The sequence below is a fragment of the Haliaeetus leucocephalus genome, unplaced genomic scaffold (genome assembly GCF_000737465.1).
Source record: "Haliaeetus leucocephalus isolate CR32 unplaced genomic scaffold, Haliaeetus_leucocephalus-4.0 Scaffold656, whole genome shotgun sequence".
In the NCBI taxonomy this organism is placed as follows: Eukaryota; Metazoa; Chordata; class Aves; order Accipitriformes; family Accipitridae; genus Haliaeetus; species Haliaeetus leucocephalus.
In genome coordinates this window covers 12313669-12330043 of record NW_010973092.1, presented here as the reverse complement: position 1 = coordinate 12330043, position 16375 = coordinate 12313669, and the positions used below count along the sequence as shown (strand labels likewise).

General features: G+C 54.9%; 1 protein-coding gene across 1 annotated transcript in view; it reads right to left on the bottom strand.

Moving 5' to 3' along the window:
- Positions 1-16375, bottom strand: part of ABLIM3 (actin binding LIM protein family, member 3) — a 74113-nt gene that overhangs the window by 57006 nt on the left and 732 nt on the right. The window lies entirely within an intron of this gene.

Here is a 16375-nt window from a genome sequence, read left to right as displayed (position 1 = left end):
TGAGACCGGCTGCCGGTCCCGCACCGCTCACTCCCTGTCCCAGGACGGGGCGGGGGGGCATACCATTTATGCAGAAAAATCAGATCGCCTCTAGCGCCGAGGTTGCCCTCCAGCAGCCGTCCAGCCTGGCCACCCCCGCCTGTCCTGGCAGTGCCACGCGAGGCAGCCCCGGGTGCCCGTCCCACGCCGGGAGCGGGGAGGGGGCTGTGGGTGTCTGCGGGGCACCCGGCTGCAGGACGGAGAGGGGCTCTTCCCTCAGCAAACAGCAAGGAGCCTTCTCTGCTTGGCAGCACGTCAGGGTTCCCTGGAAGGGCTTCAAAGCCATTAGCTCCCTGTTTTGTTTGTGAGATGCTATCCGTCAGGATAAAACCTTCCCCAGCGGAGCTGCTCCCGGGGTGCGAGCGGAGCGGGGCTGTGCCTGCCCTGCCTGCGGAGCCCCCGAGAAGCTGCGCTGCGATTCAGAGGCGAGCTACGATCTTGCCACTAATGAAAGGGGTTTTTCATGCAGCGTGACAGGCTCCACATCTCTCCCGCTCCTGGGGCTGGAGTGCCGCCCGGAGAGGGCCTTTTGCTTTCCCTTTCTCTTGCTGGTTTGTTTGCGGCAGCAGATGTTTGCGGTGACATGACAAGACAGGTAGCAGGTCGTGTGAGCTACGCCTGTGCTGCCAGTAAGGCAACCAGCTCGCTGCAAGCCCTGCTGCCTGTCCCCTTCGGCTCTGTCCCCTCCCCAGAGGTGGCGGGTGGGTGGGAAGAGTGGGACCAGCAGCAGGGCTGAGGGTCCGGGGGTCCCTGCAGGGCTGGGGGGAACAGGCAAGGGGAAAGCAGTACTGCTGATTCAGCACGGCTCGGGCTGACACGTGGCGCAGATTTGGGGCCCTCGGTGAAGCTTCCCTGTGCCTGACAAGTGCCCGGAGTGTCCCCTTGTCCAGAGAAGAGCGCAGGGCCCCGTCGCAGCGATGCTCACGCCTATCGTATCAATAACGTCCATTCGGGGAGTCAATAAAGCAGATATGATGTGAGCTGGTCCCCACGGTTCAGCGAGCTAATTAAGCTTCTTCCACTGACCTGGTTTCCAAATCTTGTTAACTTGCTGCCTTCAGAACAACTTGAAATTTCCAGCAGAGACAGACTGGGATTGAAGAGGGCTGTGCGGGAGGACAGGGTGCTTTGGCAGAGCTCAGGGGGCACCGGCTCAGAACCTCTTCCCCTTCGTCCCCTCCCAGCGCCGCGGCTCTGCCACCGGTAAGGGGCAGTGGGTGCCACCAGCGGGGCAGGCCGGCAGGGCGTCGGGTCCCCCCCACCATGGATTTTTGGCACTTGTGAGCTGACGGCAGGGAGCTCAAATTCCTGCCACCCCCCCACCTTGGCCAGTGGCTCCTGCGCAGGGACCTGGCCCCAGCTGGGCTGCAGCAGGGGCCCGTGGTGCAGGGCACTGGTTGGAGCCCCTCACCATCAGCACTGTCCCAGGGTGTTTTGGAATAAAAGGGTGCTAGGGATGCCTGAGACAAGAAGTCAGAAATGAGGAAATGTCAGGATGTTAACGCAGCCTCCTTTCATCCCTTTGTGTCTGTGCATTGCAACACAGTCTTTCACAGCAATTATTAGATGCGTATTTTTCCCATAAGGCGCCTGCCTCATTCAGTACCCAGCATGTACCGCGTAGCTCACGCTGCGCAGAGGATGCTGTTGCCTGCAGGACCCTGCATCGTTCAGTGAAAAGGGACATAGTGGTGATGGGGGTAAGAGGATGGAAGAGAAAAAGGTGCTAATTTAATTTAATTTTACTGACTATTTCCCTGGACACTGGGTTTCTTATCCCTGCCTCCATGCCCTTGTGAGATACTGAGAGAGTCACCTGAACCAAACTTTCCCCACCCAGTTGATAATTGTGTTTCTTCTTTCCCTCATGCCCAACTCAAACACCGGCTGGCTGATCACTGGGAGAGCTGGAAGTTGCTGACTGCATGTGGAATCACTGGAAGCTAGGCTCAAAATGTATCTTCTGCTATACTAACACCAGGAACTCAGAGAAATCAGGGTCACTGCCTCTCCCACCGGTGGCTTGGGTAGCCACCACCCATGTGTTTCTGCGTGAGGCTGCACTCAGCTGCTGTCCCTGGGAAGGGATGTTGGTCCCCAGGGCTGGAGGGGGAGCCCCTGTCCCGCTGCCGCAGAGCAGGGTGCCTGGGGAAAGCCCTGGGGAAGGGGATCCCTCCTCACTCCTACGTGACTTGGGGACCAGGTGAGGAATGGAGAGGGGAATGCAAGGGACATATCAGATAGCAGGTCCCAAGGCCAGGAGAGACAGGGTTATGAGAGGTCAGACAGTTAAATGATCATGTAAGCATCTCTGTCCTCAAAGCACATGGGGGGATGGTTCATCAACAGCCGTAGCTCTGACATTTCTGGTTTACTTGAAGCCATAGCATCCCTTTCAGCCCACCTAGGTACAGACACATGCATACATACGTATTTGCAAGCACATACATACGTATTTGCAAGCACATACATACAGTCATATGGAACAGCTTTCAGAGGTCTCTCTGTAGGAGCCCCAGGCTTTCCATCCACTTTCTTTCCCCTTCAACTGGTAGTCATCTTGGTGAACAGCCTTCACGGCTGAATCACAGTTGCAGGAGGAGTGGAAATGCCTTGGCCAGAGATCCCAGCTGCAGCCCTTGCTCCAGGGTGCCGTAGCACAAATGTATCTGTCTGTCCCAGAGGCACCAGCTGGCCAAACATGTCCCTGCCAGCCCAAGCTCCCGGCAGACCTGCCTGCACGTGCGCTGGCAGCAAAAAGCTCTCCTTTCTCAGCAAGAAGATTTAAGGCCAAACAACGGCAGCGAGATGCCCGTGGGGACCCCAGCACGGCGCAGCCCGACGCCTCGCGCGAAGCACTGGGCAGGCTGCACAGAAGCAGGACTCTGACTCATCGGAAGCTGGTGACATTTTCCAAAAAAAGCCTGTAAGTCCAGGGCTGTAATGCTCCCAAAAGGCAGCAGAGAAGCCTAAGGGGTCTGGAGACCCCATTATACCACAGCACATGGTCTGTGTCATGGGATGGAGGAAATTCTGCCTCACTGGGCAGTTCCCCACCCATTTTTCTCTTGTTCCCTGCCTCCCTATGAGGTGGGATCTGGCAGAGGTGAAGTGAGGAGTGGTCAGATGCTGCTGCCTGCTGCCCCAGTGCAAAGCCAGACTCGCTATTCTGGTGATGACAGAATTACTTTCAGATGATGTAGGTCAGAATTTTATTTTGGGAGTCCCTGGAAAACATAGCAACTGGGACCAGAGGCAATGAACTGGGCAGTGGGTGTTTTAAGAGGGGGCCCTGGGAGGCTATGATGGGACCTGACAGCACAGTTCGTGCCTCATCCAGCACAGGACCCCACTCCTTTCCTCAGTGACAGCAACCACCAAGTCATTCACCACGGGTTTGGCTTTCTTCCAGTTTACACAGCAGCACAACATCCCTTCCCAGCAATTCCCCGTGTCGGCAGGAGGAGTCACAGACAGGCAGAGGCAGATGTTCCCCAGGCTGCCTGCATTAAAGTGATAATCAAATGATAGATTATTTTCAAGCAAACTCACATTTTCAGTCATTAATTTTAGTGCTGTGCAAATAGTTTCAGCGAGAAAAAATACCCAGACAGTGAAGAATGGTTGTGAGCTGGATCTGCTCCAGGCCATGCTGGTGAGCACCATAGCCCATCTGTAACCTGCAGCCATCCTGCAAAGCCAGGAAGGGATACCTACGCCGTGCACAGGAGGAGCTACAGGTCCTCTGGCATTATCCATCTTACCATCACAGGTGCCGAGTCCCTAGGTCAAGTGCAATAAATGTTCCCCAATGAGAAGCAGATGAGTGAAAACAAGTGCTGCAGAAGCTCTAGAGTGAGACTTGTCTGCATGTTGGGAGTGCTGGGCCTTCACCTCCCCTCCTGAAAGATCAGGGCACCGGGAGAAGACTGGTGCTGCATGATCTGCCTAAGGAAGGGGTGGTGGCAAAGGCTTCAGAGCATTGGAAACCAGTGTTTGTCCTAAAACCTGCAAGAGTCTTTCACTCTCTTGCCCTCCAGGAGAGCTAATGTCCCTGCGCAGACCTCTGCCGCCGCAGCATGCCGCAAAAGCCAAAGAGCACACTGTTGTGCCACGCAGCAAGGCTGGGGCTCCCAGGCAATATCAGGGCTTATTGCCTGAGGTCAGGCATCTCGGGACTGCTTCGTTTCCCCTTCTGCATGTGTAGCTGAGTAGCTGATGCTCGTGCGGTCCCTGCTCCCGGCCCCGCTGCAGGGCCAGCGAGGACCCACTGGGGACAGCTGCCCCGCAAAGCCCAGCTGGCGGTTCCTGCCAAGCAGCATCAGCAAAGCAATGCAAAGGCAGATTTATACCAGCCACAGCTCTGGCCCCCAAGGTACCTGACCTGCTTTCCCATTGCCAACTATGTTTCAACCCATTAAAGGTCATCGGAAGTTGGGTTTATTTTTAGTTTTCCCTTTTAAGTTGCCCTGAAGCAGCAAGGACTGATGGAAGGAAGAAACATCCTCCCTCCCATCAGCCGTTAGGTCAGGATCCCGAGATGTTGTTAATGGACAGCCTTGCCTATCACAAGCCACTTGTGAGAAGCCCAGCCCTTGGACCTCTCCGCTCGTGGAAGCTGGCTGGCACACCCCCCATCTTCCCAGAGCTCCTTGGGGAGCACCACCTTCTCAGAAAGAGCAATTTAGCCTTGGCAAATGCTGCTTCTTTCTCATTGCTGGAGTGGTGTTATCACGATAACTTGTTTTTCCTTTTGTTCCTCATATTGTTTCATGGGGAAACTGAGAATCAGGGTGATGCTGGGAGAATCTGGGGGACCTTCGGGCTGGAGCATGGCACTCCTCACTCGGGGGGCTGGCGGCAAAGCTCAGACCAGGTCTCCGGGCCATGCTGCCCGTACAGTTCAGAAGGAGACCAAACAATGTAATTAAGAAAAGATAATTTATTTTTACACTTCTAAGCATACGAAATACTGCAGAATGGCTAGCCTTGGGTAAGCAGCGGGTTATCTCTTTTCTAGGAAATCATGCATTTTTTCCCCCCCGGTCTAAAAACGGAATGCAGACACTTAAAATAAATTCCCAGAGAACAAAACTGAGAAAACACAACGGGATTTGAATCAAAGTGTTTGGATTAATTAGTTTAAACTGAAAGCTTTCATTCTGATTTCAGCCTTGGCTTTATGTACAAAAAATTAAAGCAGCAAAGCTCTGTAAGTTGAAAAATCAAAATGTTCCACCCTGAAAATATCAAAATGAGATGCTTAGCCTCACTGAGCTGCTTTGTTGCTTTCTAAAAGGAAATGGCATCAAGACCAACACCTTTACAAGCAGCTTGGATCATTAAGAGCTTCAAAAAAACCTAGATCAGCATAAGCAATTAATATCTTAATCAGTTGTTCTCTTTTTCTTTTCTAGAGGAAAGTCTAAAAATATTGATTTTTTTTCCGAATTATCAACATATTTCTTTAAATACGTTCCCTTTACTGTATGGTTAAGCTTGAGCTTGAGCTGTGTGAATTAGATGGAGTGGTTCATACAAATCATGTCTTTGCTCAGGCTCCATGGCGAGCACTGCTCGTATCAACACTTGCTGGGCTGGCGGTGGGGAAAGCAGCACTGGATTTGCTTTTTGGTGCTGTATGTGTGGGAGATGGCTATTCAGCCCCTTGCAACTCATATCATGGATGTTGGAAGGAAAAGTAATGTGGAGGTTGGGATTTTATACATTTGTAGTCTAAAGATGACCAAAATGCATTTTCGTGACCATTTTCCTACTGTGGGTGAAATTGAAAAATGAAAAATTGGAGATCTGGGGGGTTGTGCTCACTTTGTCATTTTTAGTTCTCCTTCCTTGTCCTGTTCATTTCTGTTTCAATGGCAAAATAGGAACAGGGCAAAAGCAGAGGACAATAATAAAGGAAAAGAGAGACTAGAAGGGAGAAATATAGGGAAATTGAGAAGTTAAAATGAAATATTTAGAAAGTTTGATTTTCCTTTGGAAACCTCTCCAAGGAGAACAACTTGGATGTTTTGAGCAGGTTTTGCTTCTGACTTTCAGTCAGCTCTATGCAATGCAGCACCTGAACAATCTTGGCTGCACATCCCAGGCGGGATTTGCCCGGCGTGTTACCTGACCTGTAGCGTCTTTAACACAGAGGCAATAAAATCACCGCTGGAAATGAGTGCGGCTTCACTGACTGCTCGTTAGCGCGGTGCGCAGAGGCTGGCTTTTGCAAGTCAGCAGCCGGCGGTTCCCAGCTGTGTGCTCGCAGCAGTCCTTTGCGGATGGACTCCAGAGAGTCATCTTCTCCAGAGACATCCTCCGGACCCGCCTGGTCACGCTCGTGTGCCCCGCTGAGCCCGACGTTGCTGCTTGGGATGCCGGTCCCCTATTTCGGAGCCTTCCCTCGTTTTTCTCCTTGCAAGCCCCGTTCCGCAGTCCCACAGCGCTTGCCCCATCCCGGGGTTATTTCCCCACGCCGTGGTGCAGGTGCTGGTGCCCGGGGGCTGTGGGCAGCAGGGCTGGGGCCTGGCCCCAAACCCGTTTTGGCAAGGCTTGGACAGCGTGGGGAGCCGGACTCTGGTGGCGCGGTAGCTGCTGCCATCTAATGGCTCTGGCAATTAATATGCAAGAAGCGGAGAGTCCGGCTGCACCGTGCACCGCCGCCGGCGTGGGAGCTATGAGCTCTCCCGTGGGGTTGCTGGGGGGCACACGGAGGTGGAAAAGCAGCACGATGTCCCGTAAGGTGACAGTGGGCACTGAGGGGAAGGCAGAGGTCCGGCGTTCCTGTTTCAAGATCCTTAGAGGTGATGCTTGCTGGTCCCAGCAGCTCTGCCCTTCCTGGGGGAGGTCGAATGCAGCATCACACCCTGCCGCCTGCAAACTCATGGAAATAGCAGGATTTCCATGCTGAAGGTCTGCGTCCCAAACTCACCTCGGGAGATGCGCTGGGAGTCTCCCAGCAGACAAGAGCATCCCTCAGCCGATCGGCCCTTTTGCGGCGGGGAGCTGGGCAATGCCGCGAGTCCCAGGCGGGGCTGTGCTCCCAACACCAGCTGTGCCCAGTGCTGGAGGTCCCTGGATGGCAGACTCCCAGCCTGCCAGATGGGGAGCCCCAGTACCGTCTGCAACTCCAGCTCAGATTGCCCTCTCTTGGACACGTAGCCCTGATGCAATGGCTTTCTGAGCATCTTTGCAAAGAAAGGCACAGTTCCACCTTTTTCCATTTTATTGGATGGGAATAGCACAGCCTCTGGGCTTAGCAACAGCTCCCCAACACAGAGGGGACACATCAGAGAGACCTTCCTCTGCTGTCCCCAGCACAGCCTGATAGCCAGCGGCTACCTGGGGCCACAGGAAAACCTGTCCAGCACATACAAGGTCACAGAGCAAAAGCTGTGACAGCTGCTTGCACATAGCTGTGTTCAGCCAGTGCTTTCCCTGTGTCCCTCTGGCTGGTGAGCAGCCACCTCACGTGGGCTAGCAGGTCCAGGTCCAGAGAGGTGGGCAAGGCAGGAGGCATTCCTGTCAGATCCTGCCTGAGTTCACCACCCCAACATTGGCTGCAGGCATTTATCTGTACCCCAGGTCCTGCCTGGCCATATTTAGGGAGGTGTCAGTGCCCCTCAGAGGCTGGCAGCTGTCTACAAGCTACCTGCCATCGATTCTCCTGCATTATTGATAGGGTTAAGGCCATCTAATGTTCTGGCCAGTGCTGGGCAGAGATACTTCCAGCCTGGGAGAAGAGCAGGGATAAAAGGCCAAGGAGAGAAGCTGTGACTGGATGGGGCAGCAGGAAGGGTGGAGCTGGGGGACCTCTGTGCAGCAGCTCTTCCATCAGTCAAGAGAGATCAGGTAGCCAAGAGACACTTTTTGTCACCTGGGGACCCTCTTCTGCTGTGGAGATGGGGTAGATCTGGCTGCCAGCTGTGAGTCTGTTCTTGTGGGGCTGATTCCTGGGGTGGGTGGCCGTCTTGGCTGGGTGCACAGCACGGCCAGGCTTCACAGCAGTGGGAGAGCTGAGAAAGCGGTGTTGGGGGTGAGAGGGGGCACAATGGCTCCAGGGGAGGCACTGGTTAGAGGGGTGGTGGGAAGGGCTCCTCTTCTGCAGGTGACATGGAGAGCAGCCCCTGCTCCATCCCAGGAGAGTCAGGGGTCTGGGACTGGGCTGCCTGGGGATGTGAGACAAGCTGAGAACGTCAGAAGCTCATGACACATCTCCTGGTGTCCCCCTGTGCTCTCCACTGGGCGCAGGCGTCCTTGCACAGGACGGAGTCGCTGTGCGGCAGAGAGCCTGGCACCTCACCCCTCATCCCTGCAACCTTGTCGTAGTGCAGGCAGGAGAGACCTGACAGGAGTCAGAGGGAGCTGGGAGGAGTAACCTGAGGGTGCGCGGTGGTTTCATGAGCTGTTAGCTCAGATCTTGCAGAGGACATGAGGTCTGAGCTACCTATGCGACCTTGGAAGAAGCTGTTCTAGAGGCAGAAAGAGGTTTTCCCTGAGAGTCCTGTGCCTAAAAACTGCTGTGATGTCTGATGCTGTGGCTGTCCCCGCTGCAACCATTGCCAAAGCAGTGGCGGTGCTGGAAGGTGCTGTAGCTCTGCCTGTGCCTGGGCGAGGGTGCCTGAGCAAGGCAGCGTGCTGGAGCAGTGACTGCTGTGGGCAGGATGGCTGAGGAAGGGATGCAATGGTCAAATGGGCTCAAAAAGGCCTTGAGAGGCAGCCTCATGGGGCTGTATGCTTGCAAATGCTATTCCTTGCTGCTTTCCTAAACCTTATCATTAAGCTCTCTATAGCGAAACCGGTGCCTCTGAGACACCTGCACATGGAGTATTACAGTGGGGCTTTCCCTGACACCTCCAAGCCTTCCTGCAAGCTGAACTGGAAAAAAACCAAGATGTTTGCACAGGGGTGAACTAGAAGGCTCCTTTCGGCAACAGTGCCAGGCAGGGGCTGTAGCGATCTTCAAACCCTGGAGCTCAGCTGGCTGGCTCTGGTCCTTCCTTCTTCCTTCCCATGCCTTATCTGTGGCCTCCACTTCCCTGGCTCTGTCTCCATACAGTCTGGAGGCTCCCCTGGGCGGTGACGCCGCACCGCTGCCTTTGAAGCGGTGGTCATGTTCCGAGAGCCGCAGGCTCCGAGCAGGGAGGATGCTCGGGGTTCATACCCCAATGCCAGGGAGGACACCCCAAAGCAGCAGCCTAGGCTGCTCCCTGCCAGCTCCCCAGCGCAGGGGTGGCCGCCGTATGGGCCAAAGGGTGGTCGCAGCCTCCTGACCCACCCCGGCACGGCACGGCTGCCACACACGGTCTATTTTCCAAGAGCGCTTACTTCCTCCGCCTCTGGCTGAAAACAATGCGAGAGGAGCAGGCCTCAGCATTTCTGAAAATTAAGCGCTGAGTTCAGCTTAGTTCAGCCCTGGAGCCCGCTTAACCCTTTAGTTGCGGGATGGAGCAAATTTCCCGGTGCAAGCAGCAGCTTTGGATTGCTGCGTGCTGCACAGGATGGAGAAAAGTAAGAAGGGTCTTGGAGGTGGAAGAAGCGTCTTGAGTGAGGGCCATCAGCGAAAAGAAATATCTTGAAGCCAGGCCTGTCTGGCTGCATTTCAGTGACTTGCCTTGCCAGTTTTGCTGCAAAACCATGGCACTTCCCCTGTGTCCTGCAGCCATGCACGAACCCCCTCCTTCCCGAGCTGCCCCCAGCTGCCGGCACACCAGGAAAGATGCTGTCCCCACTGCCACCCACTCTTGGGCATGCAAGGGTATGAGTGGAGGTACGTGGGAGCAGGTCCCTCTCCCCCACCCCTCTGTTGCCCCACCTGAGCAGGCAGGCACTGACGGGCAGCCTGAAGGGCCCAAGATTGCAGGGGGTGGGCAAGGCGCAGGCAGGTGCTTATCACCGCTCTGTGCCCATTTGCAGAGGATGAAATTAAAATCAGAGAGTGCAAGAATGAGGAAATGTCCCCGCTGGCCCTGCTCACTCCTGCCAGTGTCCCTGCGGCTCCCCCGGCTGCAGTCGGTGCTCGGGCTGGGTGGGCTTTCAGAGGACGAGGGAAGGAAAGCACTGCACCACCGAACACCAAAACGGGTCCCCCCCACCCATGTCAGAGAATCAAAACCATGAAACAGGAGTTTGTTTGACCTGAAACAAAATGTTTCATCTTGTTTGTTTGCTTTTTTCCCTGACTGAAGTCAGGTTTAGGCTGACTTCCTTTTTCATTCAGGTTCATTTTTAAATAACAAAGTGAAAAGCAATGAGGCTTCGTTTTGAACCTGCCAAGGAATGGTCAACTTCTGAGCACTCCCAGAAGGAAACAGGAATATTAGAAAAGCTTGATATTAACTCTTCCATTGTTTTCAAAAGAAAAAAAAAAAATCCCCGAATTTTTCTCTGCTAGCCCTGTTTGTGGAGTTTAGCCAGGGTGCACAAATACTGCTGGGTCCACAGATCTCTTGTTCTGTGTGTCTGTATTTGCATTTTGTCAGAGAAGAAGGGGCTTTTGGAGCTGAGTGCCTCTGCCACCTCCCCAGGATGCCCAAACTGTGGCACAGGTAGAGCCTCTCCCTGGCGCTTTGCTGTAGCAGAGGCAGTCGGTGCACAGCGGGGACGGAAGGTCCTGAGCCCCAAGGACGCAACGCCGGGGCTGGGAGCGGGGGACAGGTGAGTCCGGGCGAGACTGCTCACGCAAAGCAGCCGCTTGCAATGGGAGGGAGCCGTGGCCGGTGCGGCCACGCTGGGGCTGAGCGGAGCCCTGAGCTGCTCCCCGACGCCGTGCCTGTGGGCAGCCTCGCCGGCCCTTGTTTACTGCAGAGCCAGGGCGAAGGTGGTGCCTGGGCGTACATGCTTCCCCTCGGGAGCCGGCGGTCTGCCGGCGTGCTGGGCTGTTTATAGCATAACTCCGGGTAACTCATTGACCTCCGTGCCGGCGGCTCTGCTGGGAAGCGGAGGTTCCCAAGATGATAAGCCGCTCTTGGAAGAAATTCCTTTCCTCGTGTAAGGGAGTGGCGGCGCTGGGCACGGTCGCCCGCCTTGCAAACACGTACGCAGCCCCGTGCACACGCACGGGCGCGCGCGCCGCGTCCCGGCGCCGGCAGCGTTCCCTTGGGGGACCCGGCTTGGAGAGATTGGAGCTTCATGGTCAAGAGTTCTCCGGGAGGAAAGCGGTGCTGGGGAGCAGAGCAAGGGGCCCTGCGCAGGCGTGTGCGGAGGAGCAGGTCAGTACAGTCACTTGCACCGCTCTGCCCTTGCAGCCGCCGTGCTGGGTCTCTCGCTGGGTGCCGGTTGCATGTCTGCGCCCTTCGTCCCCAGCTGAGCAAACACAGCCAGGACGCGGCGGCTGCAGGTGGCTGGGGCGGTCCAGTGCAGGGACACAGCTGGGTAAATCCAGGTTAGGGCAGAGAGTTTGCATTTTTCGTCCCGGCTGAATTTGAGGCTCAGACGCGGTGGTCATGAGCACACCGGGGAAGGATAGGTTTGGTTTGGGTCCTTTGTACCCAGAAACTGATAGGAGAAGGGCATCAGAAATCACAGCAGGCACACTGGATTTAGGAAAGCGGATTTGGTCCCGGGGAAGGGTGCTGCTGCGAGACAGCCCTGGAGACTGACAGTGTCTGCGGCAGCTACGTCCCCCAGACAAAGGGTGCCCAGACAGTCACCCTGCCTCCCATTTCGTGCCCTGGGGAGGGAAGTGTGGCCGGCTGGCGCGCTGCCTGCAGAGCCTGCCCGGCTGGAATGGCTACACCGGGTTTACAAAGGGAGCAGAGACCCTGGAGAACTGGCACAAGCAGAGACCCCCAGCCAGCTCAGGCTGAGACCTTCAGGAAATTGCTTCTGTACTTATTAGGACCAGGCTTTTGCAGGGAGGCCAGGCTGAAGGCTTCAGCAGCAGCAATGGGGGCTGTCCAGGGGAGATCCAGGGGTGGTAAGCAGTGGGGTAGGGAGTGGAATGGAAGGTTTTTGGGTTGTTGGCCAAAAGGAAAATTCCATTTCAGGTCAAACAGGAGGTTGATACCTTTGCTTGTAGAGGTGTGGGTTTGGTCACTAAGTTATCTAGGTAAACTTAAGAGCAAAATGAAATTTCAAAACCACAAAGGAAGACATTTTTGTTTAGGAAATGGAATATAACATTCTGTTGATTTAAAAAAAATAATATTTTTTTCCCCTGGGTAGAATAATTTGACGCTAATTGGCAAGCAGGTATTGACAAAATCAACAGCATTCTGAGTGAAGCAAAAAGCTTTGTCTGAAAATACCTGCCCTGTTTGAGCACTGACCACTTTGACAACATGAGCCCAAAACAGCAACATCTTTCGTGTAAAGGTGTGCCTGACTCCACCACAGAAACCTGGGCTGTGTGCTCTGAGTACAAGCAGGCCAAAACCTGTGCCTGAATCTGAATTTCCCCTCTGGTTCCTGCACCTTCAGAGCATCCCTAGGTTGACTGGGAGAGTTTTCTAAATGTGGAGCTTTCCAGGGTCAGCATGCAATGGGAACAGACAGTGTCCTTGCCACAGGGAGAGCAGTGCCAGCCTGTCCCAGCAGCTCACCTTCGTGCAGGTCCCCGCAGCCACGCAGCTTTGCATGGGAAACATCAGCTTGACTTTAGCACACCAGGAGAGAGCTGCAGCTCTTCGCACCCTAGCATCTGGGGCTCAGGAGGGCAGGTGGGCTGCAGCGAGGAGGATGGTTCCTTCTCCAGGCAACCCCAATATTTTGACATCTGATTTCTCCTGATGAAGACTAGAAATCCCCACTCTTTCAGTCTTCCCCTGGGCAGGCAGGCTGGTGCCTGGCCTGGACTGCACAGGAGCATCATTCGGTGCAACCCTCCCTGCAAAGCCTTTTGGTTTGACTTCACTTTTGTTAGCAGTTTCCCAGCCAGCTCCATGAACATGGACTCCATCCTGCCACAGCCTGTCCCACAGCTAGCTACTCCTCATGCTTTGCTTTAGGGGTATTGCAGTGGTGCCAGGCAGCCCCTGTCATGGCACAGAAATCCGTCTGGTAAGAAATTATTCACTGGAGTAATTACTCACTACTCTGGAGAAGCTCAAGGTCTTGTCATGCATTGGGATGCAGCCTGGCTGTCTGTGAGAGCCAGCAATGCTCCTGGAGCACACCGCAGAAAACAAGTCACCGCTGTGGTGGCACTGGCATTGTCTGGTTGGTGAAGTAAAGGTCCATCCCTAAAAGACCTCCCTATCTGTGACTTGTCTCCCTAGACCTTTTGGGTTTTTTTTTTTGCAGGGGCTGTGTTGCTCTTCCCCAGAGATGCTCTGTGGACGTCTGCCACCCATAGTGCAGTGAGACCACGCAGTCAGTCCTGAGTCCTGGTCCTGGAGGCTGGGGAAGGTCAGAGTGTGTGAGCAAAGAGGGAATGAGACGCCATCCTGGGCAGCCCAAGGGATCCTGCACAGCAGCCGAATCGGTGTTTGCATCTGGGCTTCAGACAATTCTGCTCTCGGAGATGAGACGAGCCCTGCTAGCCCCGCAGGAGCCCACAGTGTCTGTGCTTGCAGAGAACTCACCCGTGGCTTGCCTGGACCTAGGTCTGCTCTGCTGAGGTTGGTGCGGAACGGGCAGTGGTGCCAGCTGCCCTCTCTGTGAAAGAGGGAGAGCGCCGGCTGGGTCGGGCGGGAAGGTGGTCCAGGAACGGCTGCACAGCCAGCCCCGGGTGGAGGATGCTGGAGGAGCCCCAGCGGGCTGTCCCCGCAGGTGAGGCAGGGGCTTTCAGCGGTGTCAGGAACAGGGTTGCCTTTGGAGGTAGGGGGAGATCAGTGTTGAAGCTTTCCGCAGGGGCCAGCTGGAAGCTTGGGCGGGCTCAGCAGACCGTGGGGCTCCCAGTGCCGCGGCCGGCGGGAGGAATGAGAGGAATGTGCCACGTGGGCTGGGCGACACACTTCCAAAGGCAAGGGCGAGAGCGGAGCCCAGGGCAACGGCGGGGCCAGCACAGGGCGGCAACGCCAGTCGGCAGGATGAGAGCCCCCAGAGCGCTGCATCCAGCTCTGCAGCCCCCAGCACAAGAAGGACATGGACCTGTCAGAGAGGATCCAGAGGAGGGCCGTGAAAATGACTGGAGGACTGGAACCCCTCTCCTAGGAAGAAAGGCTGAGAAGAGAAGGCTCAGGGGAGGCCTTGTTGCAGCCTTTCAGTACCTAAAGGCAGCTTATAAGAAGGATGGAGAGGGGCTTTTTACTAGGGCCTGCAGTGACAGGACAAGGGGCAATGGTTTTAAACTGAAAGAGGGTAGATTTATGTTGGATATAAGGAAGAAATTCTTCACTGAGAGGGTGGTGAGGCACTGGAACAGGTTGCCCAGGGAGGCTGTGGATGCCCCATCCCTGGCAGTGTTGCAGGCCAGGTTGGATGGGGCTTTGAGCAACCTGGTCTGGTGGAAGGTGTCCCTGCCCATGGCAGGGGGGGTTGGAACAAAGTCATTAAAGGTCCCTTGGGTGAATTCAACTTACCAGCTGTCTGCTGGAAATACAATACAGCAGAGACGACACAGTCTAGGAGGTTCCTGGAGTGTGTGGAAGAGAACTTCCTCTGACACAGTGGGTGAGGGAGCCAACCAGGGAAGGTGCCCCACCGGACCTGTTGTGTCCAAAAAGAGAAGGACTTGTGGGTGATGTGATGGTCAGAAGCCGTCTTGGGCACAATGATCATGAAATGATAGAGTTTTTGATTCTCGGAGAAGTAAGGAGTGGGACAGCAGAACTGCTACCTTGGACAGTACCAGAGGGCAGACCTTGGCCTCTTTAGGGGCCTGGTTGACAGGGTCACTTGGGAAGCAGTCCTGAAGGGCAAAGGAGTCCAGGAAGGCTGGACATATTGTTCAGGAAGGAAATCTTCCAGGCAAGGAGCAGGCTGTCCCTAAGTGCCAAAAGATGAGCCAGCAGGGAAAAAGACCAGCCTGCCTGAACAGAGAGCTTTGGCTGGAACTCAGCAAAAAAAAAAAAGAGTTTATGACCTTTGGAAGAAGGGGCAGGCAACTCAGGAGGACTACAAAGATGTCGTGAGGTTATGCAGGGAGAAAATTAGAAGGGCCAGAGCCCAACTAGAAATTAAACTGGCTACTGCTGTAAAAGACAATAAAAAATGCTTCTATAAATACGTTAACAGCAAAAGGAGGGTGAAGGAGAATCTCCATCCATTATTGGATGCAGGCAGAAACATAGTGACAAAGGATGAGGAAAAGGCTGAGGTACTTAATTCCCTCTTTGCTTCAGTCTTTAATAGTAAGACCGGTTGTTCTTGGGGTACCCAGCCCCCTAAGCTGGAAGACAAGGGCAGGGAGCAAAATGAAGCCCTCATAACCTAAGGGGAAATGGTTAACGATCTGCTACACCACTTAGGCACACACAAGCCTATGGGGCCAGATGGGATCCACCCAAGGGTACTGAGGGAGCTGGTGGAAGCGCTCACCAAGCCACCTTCAACCGTTTATCAGCAGCCCTGGCTAACTGGGAAGGTCCCAGTTGACTGGAGGTCAGCACATGTGATGCCCATTTACAAGAAGGGCTGGAAGGAGGATCTGGGGAACTGCAGGCCTGTCAGTCTGACCTCGGTGCTGGGGAAGTTATGGAGCAGATCGTCTTGAGTGCCATCGCGAGGCATGTACAGGACAACCAGGCGATCAGGCCCAGTCTGCATGGGTTTATGAAAGGCTTGACTAACCTTATCTCCTTCTATGACAAGGTGACCCACTTAGCGGATGAGGGAAAGGCTGTGGATATTGTTTACCTGGACTTTAGTAAAGCCTTTGACACCGTTTCTGACAGCATTCTCCTGGAGAAACTGGCTGCTCGTGGCTTGGACAGGCGTACTCTTCACTGGGTAAAAAACTGTCTGGATGGCCAAGCCCAAAGAGTGGTGGTGAATGGAGTTAAATCCAGTCGGTGGCCGGTCACAAATGGTGTTCCCCAGTTCTGTTTAATACCTTTATCAATGATCTGGACGAGGGGATCGAGTGCACCCTCAGTAAGTTTGCAGACAACACCAAGTTGGACGGGAGTGTTGGCCTGCTCGAGGGTAGGAAGGCTCTACAGAGGGATCTGGACAGGCTGGATCGATGGGCCAAAGCCAATTGTATGAGGTTCAACAAGGCCAAGTGCCAGGTCCTGCACTTGGGTCACAGCAACCCCATGCAACGCTACGGGCTTGGGGAAGAGGGGCTGGAAAGCTGCCCGGCAGAAAAGGACCTGGGGGTGTTGGTCGACAGCCGGCTGAGTACGAGCCGGCAGTGTGCCCAGGTGGCCAAGAAGACCGATGGCATTCTGGCTTGTATCAGAACTAGTGTGGCCAGCAGGAGCAGGGAGGTGATTGTCCCCCTGTA